General features: G+C 42.3%; 2 long non-coding RNA genes across 2 annotated transcripts in view; one reads left to right on the top strand and one right to left on the bottom strand.

Annotated features, from left to right (window-relative positions):
• The first annotated feature begins 5,319 nt into the window (after positions 1 to 5,319).
• Positions 5,320 to 22,291, top strand: LOC138849019 (uncharacterized). The gene is made up of 2 exons (XR_011387342.1): positions 5,320 to 5,458; positions 18,086 to 22,291. It is a non-coding gene; the product is annotated as an uncharacterized lncRNA (long non-coding RNA).
• Positions 6,027 to 23,755, bottom strand: part of LOC138849016 (uncharacterized) — an 81,230-nt gene continuing 63,501 nt past the window's right edge. Inside the window, exon 2 of the long non-coding RNA XR_011387339.1 lies at positions 6,027 to 7,244. This is a non-coding gene — a long non-coding RNA (uncharacterized lncRNA). The remainder of the gene's footprint in view (positions 7,245 to 23,755) is intronic.

Below are 23,755 nucleotides of genomic sequence, written 5' to 3'. Positions count from 1 at the left end.
GCTTCTTCCTTTCCTTTCCAGGAGTTCCTGGAGTCCCAGTCAGCATTGCACGGGGTTTCTGAAGTGACTGGAATTTTTGAGAAAGGTTGTAATATTTGGAATGGAGCAAGTTGTCGGAGCTTCATCATCTCATTTCCCCTTCTTCTACATCCATTCCTTTTTCTCTGTCCTCCACGGACTTCTGACCCAAGGTGCTTTCCTGCTCATTGGTACTGAAAACAGTGACACTGTCCAGGTTAAGCTGACTCTGCGAGACCTGGTTTCTCAGGTAAAGGGAAAAGCTTGTCTTAAACAGTTGCATTCGCCCACAGAAGACTGTATTCTGGGATTTAGATCATCTTCTTAGGCGCTCATCACACATGCACAGTAGATAATTTTTCCCAGAATAGAATGCTTTTAATTTTCAAGTAGCAACATTTATTTTTCACAAAAGGGAATATTGTGTCACAGTGATCCAAAGAATGGCAATACAAAACATCTCCCAACAATGCAAAAGGTATAGATGTGATGCCAATACCTTCAGTTTCTCCCCCAATAATGAAAATGTTAGCTGAAACATTTTCACATGATGACTGCTTTTATAATTTCTTCTTCTAGAACAACTCGGAAAGCTTCGTCAAGGATGTGGGTTTTGTTTTTGTTTTTGTTTCTGCTTTTGCTGCCAAGTAGCTGCTCAACAATGGCTTGATATTTTTGCTGTGCAAGGCCTTGCTGATAAGTTTCAAAAAACCATGTCTGTGCTTGGAGCAAACTGAAGAGGGGTGGCGTCAGAGACCTCTTCATGGCTGTGCATGTCCACCACAGTGCTGTGGCACCTGCCAATCATAAGTGTGAATTTAAAAAAAAAAAAAACTAAACTTAGCATTCTATATTGGTTCAGACTAGCCTCTTACTTAAAATACTGTCACTGAAAATTCTGTGAACTTCTTTTCAGCTCTATTAATTTGATTTCAGTAGCATTAACCAAATTGAAATGATTTATTTGTATTCAGTTGATGTAACATAGAATCTTAGAGTCCTTGAGCTGGCATTGTGGTGGAGGAAATGAAGCTGACACCTGCAATACTGCATGCCATGAATGCAGGTTCAAGTCCCAGCTGCTCCAGTTCCAATCCAGCTCCCTGGTAATGCTCCTGGAAAAGCATCAGGGGATGGCCCGAGTGTTTGGGCCCCTGCCATCTACATGGGAGACTTGGATGGAGTTCCAGGCTCCTGGCTTTGGCCTGACCCAACCCTGGCCATTGCAGCCATTTGAGGGATGAACCAGAGGATGGAAGATCTCTCTCTCTCTCTAGTTCTGCCTTTAAAATAAATAAATAAATCTTTTTTTAAAGGAATCTTATAGTCCTTATTTGTCAGGAAGTCCGTCTAGCATACTTGCTAGGGCTTTGAAACCCCTTAGTCTCATCTAATGTAAATTCCTAATTTAGTGTTGATAATGTTGGTGCAAATAGAAGGAAAAATCTGATAACAAATGATGGTGTGTTTACATTTATGTAGCTGGCTAGGACTACATATGTTTTATTGACTGATGTATATTCATACCATGATGATCAGGTTGTTAAATGTGTACTTTTAATAGTAGTAGTGGGCAGTTGTTTTTTTTTTTTTTTAAGATTTGTCTCTATCCTATCTTTATTTGAGAGGTAGAGTTACAGAGAGTGAGAGGGAGAGACAGAGAGAAAGGTCTTCCTTCTGGTGGTTCACTCCCCAGATGCCCGAAACGGCCGGAGTTGTGCCAATCTGAAGCCAGAAGTCAGGTGCTTCTTCTTGGTCTTCCATGAGGCTGCAGGGGCCCAAGGACTTGGGCCATCTTCTACTGCTTTCCCAGGCCATAGCAGAGAGCTGGATTAGAAGAGGAGCAGCCGGGACTAGAACCGGCGCCCATATGGGATGCCAGCACCACAGGAAGAGGATTAACCTCATGCACCGTGGCTCCAGCCCCAAGTAGTGGGCGTTTTGCATATACTATTGTCGCTCCCCGTCTTCGTGGAGGAACGACACAGGACCCTGCGCTGTTCTTTCGTCTGCTCGGCCCTCCCCGGGTTTGCTGCTGGTTCTTCCCGGGTTGGCTACTGTCCCTTCCACCTCCGTGGAAGGGCAGTTCCCCCTGCCACATTCCCCACTTCCGCGGGGGAGCGGCACACCGCCGGCCGGCTCTCTCGGGGGCTGCACAGGTGTTCCCCTTAGATGTTCCTGGTGCATGCCCTCTCTCTCCTCCTTTATAGTCCTCTTCCGCCAATCCCAACTCTGCTACCCACACGCCGAGTATGCTGCTCTCCTCCAATCAGGAGCAGGTCCCACAGTTTATTGGTTGAACTGGAGGCAGCTGTGTAGAAGCTGTTTCCCTTCTCAGAGCCATATTGTGGGAAAGCAGATGCATAGAATAAGTCTTAATTCTAGTAACTTAGTCTAGTCCGAGTTGCTCCCAGTTGCTCCCCACAACTATTTCATTTAAACCTCCATAAAACCTTTTTTAAAAATTATTTATTTATTTATTTATTTATTGATAAGCAGAGTTAGACAGTGAGAGAGAGAGAGAGAGAGAGAGAGAGAGAGAGAGAAAGGTCTTCTTTTTTCTGTTGGTTCACCCCCAAGTGACCTCTGCCAGCGCATTGCAGTGGCAGTGTCACTTACCACACTCACACGTCCAAGGATTAGGCAAGGCATTTTTTAGGTGGCCATTATTCTGCCCACCACAGTGACTATTTCTCTAGAATTTTAGAGAATTAGCTTACACTAACATGATTATATTTATTTTGCATATAGCATCAAGGTTTTTGTTTTAAAAATAAAGAGACTGGAAATTCTTAGACATTATGAATCAGGTCATAAAGGTTCCTAGAATGAGGGATTAACTATGGATATAGAAGAAGGAAAGATCTAAAATAGATAAGGAAACCAGTAAACCCTATAAATGTAATATAAATGTAAACAATTATAAATGATACAGGAGCAATGCAGATGCCTATTTTACCTAGTTACCGAAGAATATAGTGTCAAACATCGACTGTAAAAAGCCATTCAAATATAGATATTTTCCTGAAGGCATTGTCTATTTATATGCAAGATAATCTATTCTGCACACTATTGGATTCATTTTGTTTGAAATTAAATAAAATTATTTTCCAACATGAAAAGAACCACAAAGGAGTTTAATTTCCCATTTTACCCAACTATTAATCAGAATAAAATTAATGAATAGTACAGACTTTCAGAGAGTCTACTGTTTTTTGGGTATTATGCTAGACCCTAAAGATACACATATAGTCCCATTACATTCCATGCCTGCAGGAAACTGGGAGACATATAAGCAAATAAATTATAATATTGTGCAGCAAGGGCAAAAGGCGAGGTGAGCACAGGTGGAAGGAATAATGTACGCTGTGAAGTAGCAAGGAAGATTTTCCTGGTGGAAGGATAGATAAATCTCCATGGGGGTAGGGTGGAAGGAAAGCTAAGCCAGCAGCATGAACTAAAGAAACAAGTGTGAAAAGCACAGGGTAGTTGGGGAAGAGCAAGTCTGAGTGGAAGGTGAAGAATGAGGGGCAAGGACCCAGGAGGTCAGCAGGGTCAGAGCCTGTCAGGCCATATTGCTGATTCTATGGGGAGGAAGCAACAGCAAAAGCTTTTTGATCAGGGAAAACACATGAATGACTTGTAATTTCCAAAGATTATGTTGGCCGCACAGGGGAGACTAACCAGGTGGGAGGTTAGCTACAGGCTGGAAAACCAGCCTAAACTACAGCAGTGGCAATGACAAAGTAGTGCAAAGATGAGAGAGATTCTGCAGTAAGGCACATCACAGGGACTTCACACGTAATTCAATGTGTGGTTGTGGGGAAGAAAGGGGAAGGGGAAGCTAAGGAAATATTGAGAGTTACTTGAAAATCTTTGACATCGGAGGAAAATCTGGATAAATTAGAGAATGAAGGAAACCAAGGGGTAATGCTATGATTTGGCCTCTTCTTGCCCACACTTTGGTTATGCTCCTCTGAGAGTCTTCTTACCCACTTTGGCCCAGTATTATATGAATGAAATGCATAGTTTGTGTTTCTTAAATAAAAGGTTTCTAGAAAAAAAGTAAAATCAAAGTAAACCTTCTTAAAGTCCAGTTTTTGCAGGAATCCTGCCAAGTCATTTTAGAAAGAATCTCCCACCCTTGATAAGAAATCGCATGCATATGCTTTCAGCAAGAATCGTTTTGCGTTGGTTTATCAAGAATGTCCCGCACCACGGATGTCACGTTAGTAGCTTTCTACCTACTGAGCACTTGCTGTGCTGATGGACTGTGAATCCCAGCTTGTCTTTGTTGTATTGGATCTGAGGCTGATCGCCATCCCCTGTGGTGGTAGTCTTGCCATCTGTTCCAACACTTCCGAATTGGGTTCCTTTGCCATTTTAACAGGGGTCAGAAGCACTTTTTTCTTTACGGAGAGAAATCTCTCTCTCAAGATCTCCTTTAAGGTGTAATTTGGCCACACATCTTTCATTTGGCCGGCTTAGACACTGAGGGGGTTTGCCAGGCATTATGATGTACACAATTCAGCCACTTGTGCCACAAGACCCTAGCAAGCTGGCTCCCCAGCCTCGATTTCAAAAAACTTGTACTGACAGTCTAGCACCCACGATGTTTGGAAACTCATACATTTCCCTGCCTTGAGGACTTCACAGAAATCGCACGGGTGCGCGTGCGCGTGGTGGTGGGGGGTGTCTGATGTTTTGACACTCAGGAGAAGTTGTGGAATGCTGGTATAATCTTGAAGATGAAGACTAGCTAAAATTACTTTTCTACTTTCCTCACTTCAACATAATTGCAAGGTCACTTAAATAGAGAAGCTGTTGCAACTCTCTAAATTCACCGCTGTAGCTGAAAAGCTGCCCTTAACAACATGCAAAGGAATGGCATGGCTGTGTTGTAATAAAACCTTTTCTTGGCCATACTGAAGTCTGAATGTCATGTCATCGCCACGTATCCCCAAACATACTCCCCCCCTCCCCTTTTTTAACCACTGAAAAATGTGAACAATCAGTCTTAGCTCAGAGCTTTTCAGAAACACGCGGGGCTGGCTGATCTGGTCCACATAAAACGTCGGAAGTAATTTAAGCAAAGAGTATTAAGTGTGAAGCCACTTGTGACAGTCTGTGCTAACTTCCGACACGCTAAAAGGTGTGAGAGGGCTTTCGTGCCACATTTGGTCCGGATGGCCATGCCCAGGAGAGGCTGGGCGAGGTGTCGCTAGGAACCGGGACAGCAGCGTGGGGGACCCTGCTGTCCACCTCCCGGAGGGCCGTGCGTCACTTCCGCTGCGGGCGGGGCGGGGCCGAGTGGATGGTGCCCTGGCTCCAGCGCCCAGGTTTGTGTGGGAAGCTCAGCTGATGCGGGCCAGCTGGGGAGGACGTCAGTGCCTGGAAGAGTCGACCGCCGCTGCCACCAGTGACCGCGGCCTGCATCGCGGTTAGTGACCGTGAGAGGACAGGAGCGGGATGATGGGAGGCCAGCTGGTTGTTCTGGGCGCCTGTCTGGGGCCACTTCCAGAATAAGACGGTGGGGTGGAGAAGTGTCTGGCGTGGGGGAGGTCCCGGGACCGAGCTTGCGAGTCTGGGGCGGATGGGTGCGCAGTCCGTCGGCTCTCTTCTCGGGGGCTGTCGCTGCCCGAGACGCGCAGGCTGTCCGGGTTCCTCATGCTGCGCCCCGTGGCTCCTGCGCCAGCGCTGGCCCTCCCAGCCCAGTCCCTCCTGGAGTCGCCGTCAGAGCGGTTTCCCTGTTCTCCATCACTCTCAGCCGCGTCTGTGTGCGCCTGTGCTTCTGCTGCTTGGTGTTTTTATTCATCAGCGATTTCTTTTTGGCTCCGCCCACAATCGACTCTGTCCCTGCCTTAAGCGATTTAGGTGGGTTGAAGTGTGAGCGCTTTCAAAGGCGAAGCTGCAGGAATCAGGGAGTCGCCGTGCTTCCAGTCCTGGGTCGGTTCTGCCTGCGTGCTGGGAGGACCCTGGGACAAGGAGAGCTTGAAAAGCTTAGGTGTGGCGTGGGGACTGCCGCAGAATCCCATGCAGTTTCCGTTGACGTTTGTATCCAGGTTCTGTAGTCCTAACTTTTGAAACTTTTACAAGGACTCAAGTGTTTTTGCAATGGATCAAGAAAATAACGTTATGCCATATTAACATTGTACTAGTAACGCAGTATCATATGAAGAATTTTTATACCTGGGGATTTTAAAAAATATATACTCAGCACGGAACTGACAGCTTATGCCTTGGAAGGATGTCAGATCAAGCCCACTGTTGTCGTTTTGTAAAATCGCTTATGCAGACTAGTTGTCCTTTCAATAGAAGGTTATCCTACTTCATAATTTTTATTAATGAAATGTCTTTTTTTAAAAAGATTTATTTATTTCTTTGAAAGAGTTACAGAGAGAGGAGAGGCAGAGAGATAGAGAGAGGTCTTCTATCCTCTGTTTCACTCCCCAGTTGGCCGTAATGGCCGGAGCTGTGCTGATCAGGAGCCAGGAGCTTCCTCTGGGTCTCCACTGCAGGTGCAGGTGCCCAAGCACTTGGGCCATCTTCTACTGCTTTCCCAGGCCATAGCAGAGAGCTGGATCAGAAGAGGAGCAGCCGGGACTAGAACCGGCACCCATATGGGATGCCGGCACTTCAGGCCAGGGCGTTAACTCGCTGCGCCACAGCGCAAGCCCCAAAATGTCTTCTTAATGTTGATCCTGTTCTTCTATTTCTGTCTGAGATCTAAGTTAAAATCTTAGAAACACCATCCTTTGGTGAGTGAGGTGGAATGAAAGGAACAGTGCCTCTTAGTTTCCAAGTTCACTTGTTTCCCACGCAGAGTTGGTGCAAGAACAGTCTGTACTTCGGGTAGTTTCTCTCCAGTGAAGACAGGGATTGTGCAGAGGCTGGGCATTGCTTCACTTGGGTGGGATGTATATTTGTAAAAAGGTCAGAGTTAGAACACCTGGCCTTTGAGACCTCTCTGTCCAGAGATTTCTTAGCTCTAACTGCCTCTCCTGTCTCATGGGTCTTATTGTGTTCGTTATGCATTATTCTGGGAAGCAGCACCGTCCTGATTTGGTTTCCAGCGTGCCGACCTTCTGGCATATCTTCTCTCCTGTGCTGTAGTTTTCTTGGAAGGCTTTTCTCCTTTTGCCTAACTCTGGATCGTACTCAAAGCTCTATCCGTGTCCTCTATTAGTCAGCATCTTAACACAGGAAACCCAACGTCTGTGAATATCCTAAAATGTCATGGAAAATACAGTGGTTTTTTTTTTCCAAATAATCATTTTTCACCGAAGAGGTGCTTTTATCAGATGCCATGATCCCCAAATACTCAAGTGTTATTACTGCAAACTGTCCTTCCTTAAGTCCAGGCAGCCTTCCTCACTGTGTTGCTAACTTAACATGTAAATCCACATTCTGTTACATTGCCATTTAAGTGTCCCACCCTTACTTCTTCCTGGAAATCCAAAAGAAAATCTACTTTGCCTCTCCAATTAACTCCTTCCTGGATTCTTTATAGTCACAGGTGACATTCTCCCCATGTCTGATTCAAATCCTCCCAGTGGGCCCGTGCTGTGGCATAGAGGGTAAAGCCGCCGCCTGCAGTGCTGGCATCCCTTATGGGTGCTGGTTCCTGTCCTGGCTGCTCCACTTCTGATCAAGCTCTCTGCTATGCCCTGGGAAAGCAGTAGAAGATGGCCCAAGTCCTCGGGCACCTGTACCCATGTGGGAAGACCCGGAGGAAGCTCCTGTCTCCTGGCTTTAGATCAGATCGGCACAGCTCCAGCCTTTGTGGCCAGTGGATGGAGGATAGATTCTCTCTCTCTTTTTCTCCCTCTGGCTCTCTCTCTCTCTCCCTCCCTCCCCTTCTCTCTCTGTGTAACTCTAACTTTGAAATAAATGAATCTTAAAAAAAAAAAAAAAAACAGATGAAACCTCACAGTTCTCATGTGCCCTCTCTTTCCTTACAGCATCCTTGGTTGCCTGCTTTCAAAATGTGCCTCAGTGTGGCCCTCCTCTCCAACTGGCCTGTTAATTCAGGTGCTTGTCACTTCTGTCCTGTGAAGTCATTAAGTGGCATCTTCTGGGAATTCATTCTTTCCATCCTCAACTGGGTCTCCACTGGCAATCCCCTTAATCTCTCAGGCTAAAATTCCATTCCTTTCCCTGCTGTTTGGGCCAACCTCTGCATTCTGTATATTCCTCCCTTGCATTTTTGACAGTTCTGTCTGTCTTGCTCTTCCTCTCAGTCCTTGGTGGTACCTCTTAACTATTCATTCTTCCCCGTATCTGTTTACAGTCTAACTTTGGTTGTGGCTGACTTTACTCTCAAAACACTTACCTTCCATTTACTTGTGTTGTGATTTGGGAGCAGTTAATCTCATTGATTTTGTTGATCCTCTCTATGTTTGAAAACTTTTGCTCAATAGTTGTAGTTTCTGAGAGAGGAATACTGAAGTCTCTCATCATCACCAAGAAATTCTCTAATCTCCCTGTAATAGTTTCCATTTTGGCCGCATACACTGTATTTCAGTGTATTTCACACTGTATTTCAGATCAATGGTACATTCATCATCAGTCATGATGGTTGCATCTCATTGGAAGGAAGCAATGTAAACATTTTACCACAGTCAAGGCTGACATTGTGCTGTCTTCTGCCTGAGCCTTGCACCCATTTCTCTGATTCTTCCCTCCCTTACTTCCCTTCATCCACCTTTTCATTCTTGCTCTTCCTGAGTATAGAAAGCTCATTTCTTGCTCTGAAGTGTTGATTGCTTTTTTTCTCTGTCTAGAATGCCTTTTATTTTCCCCTCAGATTCTTTTAATAATTTCCCTCCTTGGTTCATTCAAGTCTCCACCAAAATGTCAACTGATTTCTTCCTCTGACCACACGATCTAAAAAGCACTCTGGGTGCAGGCAGCTGGCATAGCAGTTAAACTGACCCTTGGGAAGGTTGCATCCCATACCATAGGTGTCTATGTTAGTCTCAGCTCTATTTCCAATTCCACCTTCCTGTTAATGCACGCCTGGGAAGCAAAAGGTGATGACCCAAGTTCTTTGTGTCCCTGCCACCCACAAGGGAGACCTGAATTGAGTTCTTGTCTCTCAACTTTAGTCTGCATGAGTTCTGGCCGAAGCCAGGAGCCAGGAGCTTCTTCTGGGTCTCCCACTCGAGTGCATGGGCCCAAGGACTTGGACCATCTTCTACTGTGTTCGCAGGCCATAGCAGAGAGCTGGATTGGAAATGGAGTATTGAGGACTTAAACTGGTGCCCATATGGGATGCTGGTACTGCTTGCAGCAGCTTTACCCGCTATGCCACAGCACTAGCCCCCTGTTCTTTTTATTTTTATATTAATGCCTTTCCCTTACATTTACATTAAAGAGCTTTTTACTTTTGGTTGACTATATAGGCCTAGTATGCCATTTTTCCCATTTATCTTCAACAGTTCTTGTCATTATAATTTTGCTGTGTCTAAGAACTAGCATGTGGCTCAAATTTTCATTTCTAAAATTTTTCTGTCCCTGTTTACTATTGGTACAGTTTTCTTTTTGTCTCCTTTATTTTGTTCCTTCTGTTATGTCTGTGAACATTTGGACTTACTTAATTTTTTTCTAGCAGTATATCTTGGTTACACATTTTCCTGCAAGGGTGTTTGCTGCTCCTCTCTCTAGGTGATGGTTCATTTCCTTGGGTGTTTTGTAACCATTGTGAGTTAATCTTCAGTGATGATTGCTTAGTGTGGGAGTCTTGCTTCCCTGGGCTTTGGAAGCTTCTTTGCATGGTCCTTTCAGTTGATTCTGTAAGGAGGCCCATGGGTCTTTGAACCAGAGAATGTTGTGACTACAGATCCAGGCCTGTGGTTTCTCTTGAACCTATGCATTTCCCCCTGCTGGTTTTGAGCATGACTTTTTATCCATGAGTACTTTGTATTTTTATCAAGTATTTCTGTGTGTAGGGTTGTATGGAGATAAAATAGAGGAAAGAATTAGTGAACTTGAAAATAGAGGACATTAAAATAAGCAGTTGGAGGAGGAAAAAAGAGTTGAGGAATGAATAAAGCTTATGGGAATGTAGAGACAGTAAATGACCAATACCTGAGTTATTGGGGGTTAAGAGGTCCTTAATATGGGAGGGAGAGGAGAACCACTAGATTCCTAAAGCTGTACCTATGACATTCATATTCATTAAATAAAAGCTTTCTTAAAAAACACAAAAAATAAAAAATAAAAAAAGAAAGTCCAAGGACTTGAAAGAATATTCAGAGGTAATGATGGAAAACTTCCTAAACTCAGAGAAGGATACACTGTCCAAGTATTCAATGTAATTTGTAGATACTGTACTAAGAACATAATAATATTCCCTTCCTCTCTCCTCCTATTTCTCTCCCACCCTCTTCCTTTCTCCATTTTAGTTTTTGAGATAACATATTTTGAAATTTCATTACAGAAAAAAGGCTTACTACTTCACAGAATAAGTTTAACAAATAAAAAGCAAACAGACCCTTGTTTAGTGTGAATATAGACAATGGCAATATACATTAATTGAATAGAAAAATGACCATTTTATCCATATATAGTAAGTTACAAAGTAATCACAGATCATGAAAACTACAGTAGTATAAAATTCTTAACTATTGGTTTGACAAAGGTATAAAACAAAGTTACAAAACTAATCTGCAGGCCGGCGCCGTGGCTCACTAGGCTAATCCTCCGCCTAGCGGCGCCGGCACACCTGGTTCTAGTCCCGGTCGGGGTGCCGGATTCTGTCCCAGTTGCCCCTCTTCCAGGCCAGCTCTCTGCTGTGGCCAGGGAGTGCAGTGGAGGATGGCCCAGGTGCTTGGGCCCTGCACCCCATGGGAGACCAGGAAAAGCACCTGGCTCCTGGCTCCTGGCTCCTGCCATCGCATCAGCGCGGTGCGCCAGCCGCAGCGCGCCAGCCGTGGCAGCCATTGGAGGGTGAACCAATGGCAAAAGGAAGACCTTTCTCTCTGTCTCTCTCTCTCACTGTCCACTCTGCCTGTCAAAAAAAAAAAAAAAAAAAACTAATCTGCAGGGCTGGTGCGCCTGCAGTGCCGGCATCCCATATGGGTGCCAGTTCACGTCCCAGCTGCTTCTCTTCTGATCCAGCTCTGCTGTGGCCTGGGAAAGCAGTAGAAAATGGTCCAAGTGCTTGGACCCCTGCACCCATGTGGGAAACCCAGAAGCTCCTGGCCCCTGGTGTTGGATCAGCTCAGTTCCAGATGTTGCAGCCACCTGGGGAGTGAACCAGTAGATGGAAGACATTTCTCTCTGTCTCTCCCTCTCACTTTCTTTAACTCTACCTCTCAAGTAAATACAAACCTTTAAAAAAGCCTAAATTTCAGCAATACAGATACACACAGACATTTCTGGTTTTTTTTTTTTTTTTAATTTTAGCTCCCACATATATGGGAGAACATGCAGTATTTTTCTGGGAACCACATATTTTTATTTTTGCTTAAATATTTATTTATTTGAAAGTCAGAGTTACACACAGAGAGAAGGAGAGGCAGAGAGAGAGAGAGAGAGAGAGAGAGAGAGAGAGGAAGAGAGAGAGAGGTTTTCCATCCACTGGCTCACTCCCCAGGTGGCTGCAAAGGCCGGAAATGTGCAGGTCTGAAGCCAGGAGCCAGGAGCTTCCTCTGGGTCTCCCACGTGGGTGCAGAGGCCCAAGGATTTGGGTCATCTTCTACTGCTTTTCCAGGCCGTAGCAAAGAGCTGGATCAGAAGTGGAGCAACTGGGACCTGAACTGGCACCCATACAGGATGCTGGTACTGCTGGCGGTGGCTTTACCTCCTATGCCACTTCACTCAATAAGATGTCCTCTAGTTGCATCTATTTTACTGTGAATGGTAGAATTTTGTTCATTTTTATAGTTGAATAATATTCAATTGTTTATATATACCACATTTGCTTTATCCATTGATCTGCCAGCAACATTTGTTGAAGAGACTATCCTTACTGCAATAGATGGTTTGAGCATTTTTGTAAAAAATCAGTTGGTTATATGCATGTGGATTCATTTCTGGGCTTTTTCTGTTCTGCTCCATTGATTTATGCATGGTTTTTATGCCAGTATCAAGCTGTTTCTTTTGACAAATAGACCAGTAAAATGTAAACAATAGATTTTCTTAATTGATAAGAATAAAAGAGGTAGAAGTTTAAATAGTAAACTAGAATATGAAAATACGCACAGTATAATGCATAGTCCTATAAAAGAAAGTTAATGCCTTAAAGTGTCTTTTTGCAATCTGTAAGTTTGGCACTTTTTTTAAATTGTTACTTTTGGCTGGCACCGTGGCTCACTTGGTTAATCCTCCGCCTGCAATGCTGGCATCCCATATGGGCGCCAGGTTCTAGTCCTGGCTGCCCTCTTCCAGTCCAGCTCTCTGTTGTGGCCCGGGAGTGCAGTGGAGGATGGCCCAAGTGCTTGGGTCCCTGTACCTGCATGGGAGACCAGGAAGAAGCACCTGGCTCCTGGCTTCAGATCAGCATAGTGTCGGCTGTTTGATGAGTGAACCAGCGGAAGGAAGACCTTTCTCTCTCACTGTCTGTAACTCTACCTGTCAAATAAATAAAAAAATTGTTACTTTTTATTCATGATTGTTGGGATTAATTCAGCAGTGACATTAATTAATTAATTAATTAATTAATAAGACAAAGAGAGACTCAGACATTGGCAACAATTTTCCTAGGGATGGCCCCCAACATCCCTAGGACCTTGCACCAGGTACCACTTCCTAAACATTTCACCAGCTCCTAACAAAACTACCCTAGAGACCAAGCCTTTTTCACTTGGGCCTTTGGGGAACATTCAGCATTCAAACTATAGCACATATTCATCTGTCTCAAATAGTAGCATTGAAGAGATGGCACACAGATACTTTTCAGCTTACACAAAATACATCAACATGATTAAATTACATGAAACCTATGTATGTCCTTAGATATCATCTGTTAGAGTAAAGCACATACATCCTTCAAATAATAAAAATAAGAAAGGAATGGGAAGCACTGGCAAAGCCAGAAAGGGAAAGGAAGGTTCAGAAGGGAATAGAGGGGCATGGGGGGAACAGGTTAACATCTTCCTTTTTCCAGGTGGGGAATGCTTATTCAAAATAGGTTATATTAACTTACAAATAGTGAGGCACAAGTGTGTGAAGCATCACATTGTTATCATAAATAAACTGAGGTAGATATGTGCAATATTTATCCAGAAAAAATAGTCATATTTAATTTTTAAACTTTCCTTAGGGTTTATTTATTTGAAGGACAGGGAGCTGCAAAGGGAGACAGAGACAAAGAAGAATTCACCATCTGCTCATTACAACTGCTCAACAGCCAGGGCTAGGTCAGGCCAAAGCAGAAGCTAGGAATCCAATCCAGGTCTCTCACATAGGTTGTGAGGACCCAACTACTTGACCTATGACCGGCTGTCCCCCAGGTTGCATGGCAGCAGGAAGCTGTTAGAAGAGCAAAGCCAGGACTGGAGCCAAGGCACTGGGATATGGTACGCAGGTGTCCCAAGCAGCTTCTTCATTGCTCAACCAAATGCCTGCCTTAAAGTTAACATTTTCAAAATAGTAATGAATGAACAGGAGTAGAGGGATTTTTGGTTTACTCCAACAAGTTAACATCATTCAAGTCATTTATAAACAACAGAAATTTATTCCCAGAATTGGGGCTGGGAATCCCAAGATTAAGAAGCCATTGGATCCTGTGGTCTGTGAAGTCCCACTTCCTGATTTACAGACCGTGCCTGCTCAGGGTCTCCTCACAGAGCAGAGGTGAGTTTCCAGGGTCTATTTTACAAGGCATTATGTTGTGATCCTATTCATGAGGGTTCCCTCTAATGACCTACTCACTCCCAATGGCCCCACTTCTAATAGCCTGGGTACCAAACTGAGGCTTCAAGATTTTGAGTTTTTGGGTAACACAAACATTCAGCTCCTAGCAGCGAGATATTTAATTTCTCATACAGAATTAATCAAGTCAATCCCCCAATTAGTTGTTCATCATGCTAAGCTATATGGGATTATTTCACCTCTATTTTTACCATTGATAAATACTGTCATTCCCTAATGGAATTTTATTTATTTACTTAATTTATTTGAAAAAGGCAGAGAGAGAGAGAGAAAGAGAGAGAAAGAGATGCCCCATCTGATGATTTATACCCCAAAGCCTGCAACAGCCAAAGTTGAAGGCCAGGCTGAAGCCAGGAGTTGGACACTCAATCCAGGTGTCTCATGGGGGAAGCAGTGACTCAACTGCTCAAGACATGATATTCTGCCTCCCAGGGTCTGTACAAGAAGAATCCTGAAATCAGGGGCAGAGCTGGAAACCAAAGCCAGGCATTGTGACTTGGGATGTGGGCATCTCAAGTGGTAACTTAACCCTGGCATCAAATGCCTGCCCCAACATTGTCATTGTTTACATTGGCACCATTGAAAACAAAGGGTGCTGAGCATGAGCCATTGAGAACATCAATTTAAAAGGACTGCAGCACAACACTATGTGCCTTCTATATATATGGAAGCCACCTCTAGCTCAGCCTCTGTCAGTTTGCTTTTAGTTCAGCCTCTCCTTTCTTTATAGTCTCCATGGTAACAGGGTTAGTATTAATGAGCCAGTTAGCAAGATGCTCATTTACCCATAGAATTACTGAAAAATGGGCTGAAATATAGTGCCAAAAACCTGTGAGCCTAAACTGATAATAAAAGAAGACCATGAAAAGTAGAATAGGGAGGAAAAGAAAAATAGGACATGTAGGGCCAGCATCGTGGCATAGCTGATGAGGCCAGCATCTCAGTGTCTGTCACACTGGCATCCTATATGGGTGCCGGTTTGTGTCCCAGCAGCTCCACATCTGAGTCTTCTCCCTGCTGGTTGCCTGGGAAAAGCAGTGGGTAAAGTGGGTAAAGTCACTGCCTGAGGTGTTGGCATCCCAAATGATTGCCAGTTCAAGTCCTGGCTTCTCCACCTCTGATCCAGCTCCCTGCTGATGGCCTGGGAAAGCAGTGGAAGATGGTCCAAGTACTTGGACCTCTGTATCCACATGGGAGACCTGGAAGAAGCTCCTGGCCTTGAGACAGCCCAGCTCCATCCCTTGTGGCCATTTGGGGAGTGAACAAGCAGATGGAAGATCTCTCTCTCTCTGTGTGTGTGCATGTGTGTGTGTGTGTGTGTGTGTGTCCCTGTCTCTTTCTGCCTTTCAAAGAAGTAAATAAAAATTTTTTAAAAGGACAATTGATTAAAAATTCTCTAAGTGACTAAGAAATCTAACATCTTTGATTTTCCAGGTAATTGACCCCATTCAATGCTGATTGCATTAGTATTAGCATAAGCTTTCAGTTGAGTTCTTTTGCTTTGTTCACACATGTATTTTCCCATGTAGTATAAATCCTAAGGCAGCATGCTCCAGGAAACCTGTTGGAAATGAGTGCACGATGTGTCTTTTTTTTTTTTTTTTTTTTTTGACAAGCAGAGTGGACAGTGAGAGAGAGACAGGGAGAAAGGTCTTCATTTTGCCATTGGTTCACCCTCCAATGACCACCGAGGCCGGCGCACCACGCTGATCCGATGGCAGGAGCCAGGTGCTTCTTCTGGTCTCCCATGTGGGTGCAGGGCCCAAGCACTTGGGCCATCCTTCGCTGTACTCCAGGGCCACAGCAGAGAGCTGGCCTGGAAGAGGAGCAACTGGGACAGAATCAGGTGCCCCGACCGGGACTAGAACCCGGTGTGCCGGCACCGCAAGGCAGAGGATTAGCCTAATGAGCTGCGGCGCCAGCCTGTATTTAAGTCTTAAAATATTTCAATTCTTTTTCAGCCACACATTAGTTTATAATACATTTGTTAATTGTATATGAGTGAAAGTGGTTGTTGATCATGGAAGTGTGATTAAAAAGGGCAATTGCTTAACAGTTGAGTAGAAGAACTTTTAATGGCCAGTTTGGAGAAGGATTGTTCATCCTAGTAATAATTAAAATATCTTATCCTGATACTTTCTGGTAATATCCTTTTATTTCTAGTAAAACTGAAGAGGAAAACAAGACTTGAAAAATAATGACCTATAACCACTCTTTTCAATAAAGCTTTCAGCATCATGTATGTAGTATCGAAGATGAAATTCTGAGTTATGAACACTTTAGGGGTCAATCTCAGAAGGTTTAGTTTTAGACATGTCTACATGATTCTTTGTTGCTTATATTTTTTTACAATACACCAACAATGTTATATGATAAAGTATAGAAGTTTAAAAAGTTTTTTATATAAAATGGGGCAGGCATTGTGGTACTTGGGACACCTACAACACATATTGGAATGCTGGTTTGAGCCAAGCTACTTTTATTCCAACCCAGGTTCCTGCTAATGTACCCTGAGAGAGACCAGAAGACAGCTTATGTGCTTGGGCCCCTGCCACCCATGTGGGGATCCAGAATGGAGTTCTGAGCTTCTGGCTTCAGTCTGGCATAGCCTCAGATGTTGTGAATATTTTTATGGAGTGAATTAAAGTATAAATAGAAGATATTAGATAGAGAGAGAGAGCTTTCAAATAGATAAAAATAAGTAAACATTAAAAACATAAATGAGCATAAAATAAAATGAGTGATCAGAAAGTATCATCTCATAGTATAACTTCAAGAATCTCTCTTTCACACATCGGGGAGACTCTGCAGGACATTGGCATAGGTAAATACTTCTTGGAAAAGACCCCAGAAGCACAGGCAATCAAAGCAAAAATTGACAAATGGGATTACATGAAGCTGAGAAGCTTCTAAACTGCAAAACAAAAACTCAGCAAAATGAAGAGGCAACCAACAGAATGGGAAAAAATTTTTACAAACTATGTAATTTATAAAGGGTTAACATCCAGAATCTATAAAGAGCTCAAGAAATTCAAGAACAGTATAAACAATCCAGTTAAGAAATAGTCAAAGGAATTGAACAATTTTTCAAGAGAGAAAATTCAAATGGCCAACAGTTGGAAAAATGCTCAGGACCACTAGCCATTAGAGAAATGCAAACCAATACCACAATGAGGTTTCACCTCACTCCAGTTAGAATGGCTCTCATACAGAAATCAACAAACAAATGCTGACAAGCATGTGAGGAAAAAGGTACCTTGGTCCACTGTTGGTGGGAATGTATACTGATACAGCCACTGTGGAATACAGTGTGGAGGTACCTCAGTAATCTGAATATAGACCTACTATATGATCCAGCCATCCCACTCCTGGGAATTTACCCAAACCAAAAGAAATCAGCTTCTGAAAGAGTTATCTGTACACCCTCCACCCCCATTCATTGCAGCACAATTCACAATAGGTAAGATACGAAGTCAACTCAGATGTCCATCAGCTGTTGACTGGAATAATAAATTATGGTATATATACACTATGGAGTACTACTCAGCTGTAAAGAAAAAATGAAACTCTGTCTTTTGCAACAAGATGGTCTAAACTAGAAACCATTATACTTAGTGGAATAAGCCAGTTCTAAAAAGACAGATACCATATGTTTTCCCTGATCTGAGGTAACTAATAGAGTACCTAAAATGTAATATATTGCAGTGAAATAGACACTATGAGATTATATGATTGTATATAGCCCTTGTCTCTTCCTTTGAGGAACAGTGTTTTTTTCATAATTATCATTCATTTTTATTTTTTTCTTTTGATTTTTCTTCATACTATTTGTTGAAATCTTTTACTTAGTGTAGGGTTAACTATATGATCATTAACTAAACTGAAAATATATCTGTAAAATTAAGAGCGGGAATGTGAGCAGGAGGAAGAGGAAGAATTGTAGTGTGGGTGGGAGGAAGGGTAGGGGGAAAATGTCACTATGTGCTTAGATCTGTATATATGAAATTTGCATAACTTAAATAGAATTTAAAAAATAAGCTCTTTTCTATATATATTAATCACTTCTGTATCATAATCAAGAATGCCTTAGATTTGATTAAGTATCATATATTCAAAAATTACACTGAGATTTTAAGTGTTTTTGTTATATACTCATATTTAGTCTATGTTTACACTAATATTTTTCCAGTGTGCAAAATGAACTGAACAGACCAGAGCCAGGTAGCCTGTGACAGGGTGCACCAGGACCCAGACACAGATGAACAGAAGAACTGAGAGGTAAACTTCATGATCAAGGGGAAATGAGCATTCTTCATTGTTGGAAATGTAGAAAATTGATAGCAAGTTATGGTTGCTTCATGAAATATCTTGAGAGTCAAGTGAATATGGGGTCTGATGAAAACTTTTGGCAAGGAAGCAGAAAAAAAGTAACCAAGAATCTGTGGGGCAAAAGGAGAGAAGACAGAGACACACTTGCAACCAGCTGCCACCACACAGCCAGCTGCCAGCTCAAAGCAAGAAGAAATTGCCATGCACCCCACTGCTTGCAGTATTAGCCAAGGTGGAATTCCACAGTCACCCACTGACTATTACTTCAGCCTGGAGAGCTGACTGGGGTCTGAGCAACTGCCAAGCTTGGAGCAGGAAGTGACCTTGCTTTCCTCTTCTCCCCTCCCCACCCCTGCACAGTGCCCCTCTTTTCTGCTCCTACCAGCATCCTAGTCAGAGTCTGGGCAACGTGTGGAACAAAGGTCAGATCCCCTCCATCCCGCATCTGTAAGAGTGTTTGGGCATTAGCCCCAGAGCCACACTCGTGGACTATACGTGAGCAATGAGGATTCACTTTAAGCTGCTGGGGGCTATCATCAGGAACAGCCCATAAAAAAATCTGCTCCCACCCTGGGAGATCTGTGTAATGACCCCATTATACCCTGCAAAATCAGCACTGTAATAATTCAAATTCTAAATTTCTGGATGCCACTGGGATCGAACCATTGGACATAGGGAGGAACCTATCTGTATTCCACCTCTCTGGACTCATACCCTCCCTGGTAAAATCTAATGTATATCTTGTAGTCACTCTATAGTTCTGGAACAGGATTCCTTTCACATCCTCTAGTCCTAGGACTAGAGCTGTTGATATCATAAGCCACAGCATCAGCTGGATTCTCCAAGCAGGACTTGAGGAAGGGTGCATCTGTATGACATAGTCCTAGAGCCACAACATCTGGTACCACAAGTCCTGGCATCACTCAGGCTTGTCAATAGGACAAGAGTGCAGCCACCCTTGGTCCCCTCAGCAACATGAACAAGGCTCTGGTTATGACATTCACCAAAGAGAACAATACCAAATTCTCTGTGGGCCAAAGATACACACCCAAGGAAACCCTTATTTATCTGAAAGCCATACTTCTGTCCCAACACACAGCAGACTAGTCCACTGTGTCACTTATAGATGCAGTGACATTGAGTAAGACAAAAGAAATTACTCAGAAACTACACTCCTGGGCCCACCTAGAACCAAAGCCAAAGCAACAAGCCAAGTGATACCCTGTACTCCGGCTAAACTACAAGCTCTTTTCCAATAAAGCCTACTCCATAAAGAAGAGATGAACACTCCAGATGTGCAGAAATCAACCCAGGGACACAGGAGACATGAAGAAGCAAAGCAGTATGATGTCTCCAAAAGAACACAATACTCCTCTAGAATTAGATCCTGAATTGAAGGAGATCTGTGAAATGACAAATATAGAATTCAAAATAATGATTGTAAGGAAACTCAATGAGATGCAAAATAATACAGATAGGTTAAAGAAGTGAGGAAATCAATGAGTGACATGAATGCAAATATTACTAAGGAGATAGAAAGAACCCATTAAGAAGAACCAAATAGAAAGTTTGGAGATGAAATCTTCAATCAGTGAAATAAAAAATATAATTGAAAGCATTGACATCAGAATAGACCAAATGGGAGAAAGAATTTCTGACCTCAAGGAGAAGGATTTTGAAATAATCCAATCAGACAAAACAAAGAGAAAAGAACTACAAAGAAAGAAGAAAGGCTATGAGAAATATGGGATACCATTAAATGACCGAATATGCATTTTATAGGTAGTCCTGAAGAGACAAAAAGGAAAAAGATATGGAGAAATCACTAAATGAAATAATAGTTGAAAATTTCCCAGGTTTTGAGAGAGACATGAATATCCAGATACAAGAAGCAAAAAGAACAAGGCAACCGAAAAAGGTCTTCTCCAAAGCATGTTGTCAAAACATCAAAAGTTAAAGACAAGGAAAGAATCCTAACAACAGTAAGAGAAAAGCTTCAAGTTACATATAAAGGAAAAACCAATTAGATTAACACCAAACTTCTCAGTGTAAAACTCACATGCCAGAAAAGAGTGGGATGGCATATTCAAAGCCTTAAAAGAAAAAATAACTTTCAACCAAGAATATAATATCCAGAAAAGCTATTATGTAAAGATGAAGGAGAAATAGTGTTTTCCAGATAAGCAGAAGCTGAGAGAATTCACAACTAGACCAGTCTTACAAGAAATTCTGAAGGGTGACCTGCATTAGAAGTAAACAGGAGGGGCCAGTGCTGTGGTGTAGCAGGTAAAGCCACCAGCTGCTACATCATATGCTACTCCCATATGGGTGCCAGTTCAAGACCTGGCTGTTCCACTTCTGATCTGGCTCTCTGCTATGGCCTGGGAAAGCAGTAGAAGATGGCCCAAATCCTTGGGCTCTAGCACCTGTGTGGGAGAACTGGAAGAAGTTCCTGTCTCCTGGCTTCAGATCAGCGCAGCTCCAGCTGTTGCAGTCATTTGGGGGAGTGAACCAGTGGAAGACTTCTCTCTCTCTCTTTAGTGTAGACCTAAAATATCTATACTACCTCTGCCTCTCTGTAACTCTTTACTTTAAAATAAGTAAATAAATATTTTTAAACAAACAAAAAAAGCAGTAAACAAGAGACACATGTTACCACCAAATTCATTTCCAAAGCAGGTAGAATCATCCAATCAACAAAATGGCAGGTCTTAGTTCTTATCTAACAATACTAACCTCAAATATGAGTAGGTTAAATTACCAACCAAGACTTAGGTTGGCTGAAATCCATTCTATAAACAAAACAAAACAAAACCCTGTGACCCCACTATATGCTGCCTACAAGAAACTCGTTTCACAAAAAAAAAGATAGACACAGACTGAATGTGAAGGGAAGGGTTGGAAAAACACATACCAGGGAAATAGAAACCAAAATTGAGGAGGCATTGCTATCCTGATATCAGATAAAGCAGACTTTTCTTTCAACTTTTATTTAATAAATATAAATTTCCAAAGTACAATTTTTGGATTATAGTGGCTTTTCCCCCATAACCTCCCTCCCACCCACAACCATCCCATTTCTCACTCCTTCTCCCATCCATTCTTCATCAAGATTCATTTTCAAGTCTAGTATCTGCTAACACCAACCGATAGAATAAATAAAGGGGAGAGTGATCCAACATGGGAAGTGAGACACTCAGCAGACTCATAGAATGGCGGATGTCCTAAATAGCACTCTGGCCTCAGAATCAGCCCTAAAGGCACTCGGATCTGGCTGAAAAGCCCATGAGAGTATTTCAGGCATGGAAAGCCAAGACACTCTGGCAAAAAGATCTCTGTGAGTGGGATCCCAGTGGAAAGAACAGGTCTTCAAAGAGGGAGGTGCCTTTCTCTGAAGGGAGGAGAGAACCTCCACTTTGACTATGACCGTGTCTAAACAAGATAAGAGTCGGAGAACTCAAGGGGCTTCCATAGCCTTGGAAACTCATAACTGGTGCATGGGGAGATTACTGATGCCATAAACAGGAGTGTCAATTTGTAAAGTCAACAGCAGGAGTCACTGTGCACTTACTCCTCATGTAGGATCTCTGTCCTTAACGTGCTGTACACTGAGGCTTAATGCTATAACGAGTACTCAAACAGTATATTTCACTTTATGTTTCTATGGGGGTGCAAACGATTGAAATCTTTACTTAATGTACACTAAACTGATCTTCTGTAAAAAAAAAAAAAAGAAATTATCAATTCCCAACTTGACTCTCACTGGGATTAAACATGACAATAGGTCTGATCTGATTTCATCATCATTTAAAAAAATCATCTATTATTTTTCACTTTATGTTTCTGTGTGGGAGCAAACTGTTGAAATACTTACTTAAGGTATACTAAGCTGATCTTCTGTATATTAAGATAATCGAAAATGAATCTTGATGTGAATGAAAGGGGAGAGGGAGTGGGAAAGGGGAGGGTTGTGGGTGGGAGGGACGGTATGGGGGGGAAGCCATTGTAACCCATGAGTCGTACTTTGGAAATTTATATTCATTAAATAAAAGATAAAAAAAAAGATTCATTTTCAATTATCTTTATATACAGAATATCAGCTTAGTATATACTAAGTAAAGATTTCAACAGACTTCACCTACACAGACACACAAAGTATAGAATATTGTTTGAGTAGTAGTTTTACTTTAATTGACATAGTACAACACATTAAGGACAGAGATCCTACATGGGGAGTAAGTGCACACTGACTTCCATTGTTGATTTAAACAATTGACACTCTTGTTTATGCCATCAGTAATCACCTGAGGCTCTTGTCATGAGCTGCCAAGGCTATGGAAGCCTCTTGAGTTCAAAAACTCTGATCTTATTTAGACAAGGCCATAGTCAAAGTAGTTCTCTCTTCCCTTCAGAGAAAGGTAACTCCTTTGATGGCCCGTTCTTTCCGCTGGGATCTCACTCACAGAGATCTTTCATTTAGACCATTTTTTTGCCACAGTGTCTTGGCTTTCCATGTCTGAGAAATTCTCGTGGGCTTTTTAGCTGGATCTGAATGCCTTAAGGGCTGATTCTGAGGCCAGAGTACTGTTTAGGACATGTGCCATTCTATGAATCTGCTATGTATCCCGCTTCCCATGTTGGATTGTTCTATCTTTTTTAATTCTATCAGTTATTATTAGCAGACACTATTCTTGTTAAATTTATCCAAAGAAGTGAAAGATCTCTCTAATGAAAATTATCAAACACTGATGAAATACATCATCAGGACACACCAAAATGTAAAGGTATTCCTTGCTCATGGATCGGAAGAATCAATATCATTAAAATGTCTATGCTACCTAAAGCAATCTACAAATTCAATGCAATTCCTATCAAAATACCAATGGCATTCTTTACAGAACTAGAAAAAGCAATCCTAAAATCCATATGGAATCAACAAAGATTCAGATTAGCCTAAGTGATCTTGAAACACAACAATAAGCTGGAGGTATCACAATATCTGACTTCAAAGCATACTACAAAGTTACAGTAATTAAAACAGCATGGTACTGAAACAAAAAGCAATACATAGATCAAAGGAACAGAATAGAGAGCCCAGAAATTAATCCACATGTATACAGCCAACTCATTTTTGACAAAAATGCTCAGACCATACAGTGGGGTAAGAATAGTATCTTCTACAAATAGTTCTGGCAAAACTGGATTTATATATGGAGAAAAATGAAATCAGATCTATACCTCTCACCATTCACAAAAATCAACTAAAGATGGATAAAAGGCCTAAACTCAAGACCTGAAACTATGAAGTTGCTAGACGAAAATGTAAGGGAAACACTGCAAGACATTGGTGTATGGTATGGCTTCTTGGATTAGACCCCTACCCACACAGGTAACAAAAGCAAAACTTAAATAAATGGGAAATATGAACTCTGAGACTTTTGCACAGCAAAGGAAACAATTAACAGAGTGGAGAGGCATCCAACAGAATGGGAAAATATAATTCCAAAACACTTATCTGACAAAGGATTAA

The sequence above is a fragment of the Oryctolagus cuniculus genome, chromosome 3 (assembly GCF_964237555.1).
Source record: "Oryctolagus cuniculus chromosome 3, mOryCun1.1, whole genome shotgun sequence".
Lineage (NCBI taxonomy): Eukaryota > Metazoa > Chordata > Mammalia > Lagomorpha > Leporidae > Oryctolagus > Oryctolagus cuniculus.
The sequence above is the reverse complement of the archived record's forward strand: the minus strand, read 5'-3'. Positions and strand labels throughout refer to the sequence as shown.